Here is a 2,374-nt window from a genome sequence, read left to right as displayed (position 1 = left end):
GTCAATTCAGTCAGTTGACCACCTTATCAACTAACCCACTGAAATTGCATAGACGTCCAATCTCTGTAGCCAATGAAACGCGACACTCACCTACTAAATGCAATATTTAGTGCAAGTCTCAGTAGGACTCTTGATGCCCAGTCTCGAGGTCCTCGACTTGGAACATTTTAGACCAACCCTCAGAAATTGATTTCATAGCCACCGTCCAATGCGCAACCCAACTACATGGGTTATTAAGTGATCTATGGGTATCTTGTTGTGACGTCAAAGCAGCGCTTGATGTAATTTGGTAAGCACAACAGATACGTGTGCCAAAGATGAATACTTTCCATATTCATCGGGACAATATCGCTTAAATAAATATTGCTTGAATGGTTTTCAAAACTACCATTCTAATTGGCTTTTGGTCACTTATTCTAACACCAACGTAGCAGCCCCCTAAGTGTGTTCATACCACATCAAAATTGGAATCTCTAGAACTCCTTGCTAGGAGAGAAACAAGAGAAATTCTCCAAGAGAAAGAGAGAGGGGGCAGCCGAGTGGTTTCATGGGAAAGAGGATGAATTATTGTGTTGTGTAATAATGTGATAATTATTTTCCAAATTATTGTACATATATATATGTTGCATTGATAAATAAGAACGTGTCTAGATACATTCTTTTGTCTACAAGGTATATTTCTCTTTATTCCAAATAATGTGATTCCCAACAATAACTAAAATTGTACTTTCCAAAATTACAATTTGCTAGCCATTTATTTCCTTCTTTAGAATTTTCCATGGGCTCAGAAATCATGTTGGCCGATTTTATCAAATAAAATAAAAGCCCCATGTATTTTTATTTAAATTCAATTTTAATAAAAATCTATTTAATTGAGCCCAATATGTATTTAATCTAATTAAATACATAAGCTTAAATTGTCTTTATTAATTAATAAGATCCAACTTATTAAATATTAAGGACACGCCCAATATAAATTAATGCTGTTAATTTGTTCTTGAGACATTTCCATCCAATGGATCTCTATTTTGTAACTAATCTAATCACTTGTGAAATTAATTCCAAATCAATTCCTTTTTCCTTTCCGGTGATTTTTGTGTGAATCTCTAGGTTCATCTTTCAGCTATACTTGGACTAATCTCTAACACAATAATAATTAAATCTAATTTAATTAATAATTCTTGACTAACCTTTAATCAAGAAATCTCGTTACCATGGGTGGCCGTCTAGCAACGGTCTATGGCTCTAAAGATTAGGTGACTGACCGTGTGAACATTTAGGCTCTCAAGTCCATACGAGTATGGTCCTTTCGTCTACCGTTTCTCAGCTTTAGTCTAGGGCATGAAATTAGGTGTCGATTCTCATTCTAAACTTGGCATCTATGCTTAATACTTGAGATCGCGTTACGCCAAGTTTCTTGACATAGGATCCTCCTTTTCGCTTAATACTTGAGATCGCGTTACGCCAAGTTTCTTGACATAGGATCCTCCTTTTCCTATTCAATTAACAATTGTGTCCACAGATTCATAAAGCGTGAACGCATCTCCAAGTGTATAGGAGATACCTCTATCACATACTAATAGGGAAAGGATCTTCTTCTTGGAACTCACCATCCTAGCTACATATACTCCGACTACAGTAGACAAGACTTATGATGATCATGTTTGCAACACAATCACCTCTCACGCAGATCCAAGATACAATCATCATATGGACGTGACTATCGTGATTCCTCATGTCTAAGGACTACTCCCGTACTATCAGAGCTGGAGATTCTAGTCATACCGACCAAGTCTCCAAGGATTCCATACGACGATCCCCGCGAGTCAGTTCAGTTGGTTGACCACCTAGTCAACTAACCACTGAAATTGCATAGATGTCCAACGTCTATCGCCAATGAAATGCGGCACTCATCCAATGAACGCAATACTCGGTTTCAAGTCTTAGTAGGACTTTCGATACCCAGTTTTGAGGTCCTCGACTTGGAACATTTCAAACCAACCCTTAGAAGTTGGTTTCATATCCACTATCTAATGCGCAGCTCAACTACATGGATTATTAAGTGATCTATGGACATATGTTGTGACGTCAAAACAGTGCTTAACGTAATTGGTTAGCACAACAAACACATGTGCCAGAGACGAATGCTTACCATATGCATCGGGACAATATTATTCAAATAAAGATTGCTAGAATGGTTCTCAAAATCGCCAATCCCAATTGGTTTTTTGGTCATCGACTCCAATAGGTAGATGTAGTCTAATAAAGAATTTCTTTTCTTGGGTTTTTGTACTTGCATCTTGGGGAAATACTGTCCATATTTAGCTTCCTGTCACAAATAAGGTATATATTTCTAAAGTAGGATATAGTATTG

Source organism: Sesamum indicum, linkage group LG7 (genome assembly GCF_000512975.1).
Source record: "Sesamum indicum cultivar Zhongzhi No. 13 linkage group LG7, S_indicum_v1.0, whole genome shotgun sequence".
Classification (NCBI taxonomy): Eukaryota; Viridiplantae; Streptophyta; class Magnoliopsida; order Lamiales; family Pedaliaceae; genus Sesamum; species Sesamum indicum.
The sequence above is the reverse complement of the archived record's forward strand: the minus strand, read 5'-3'. Positions refer to the sequence as shown.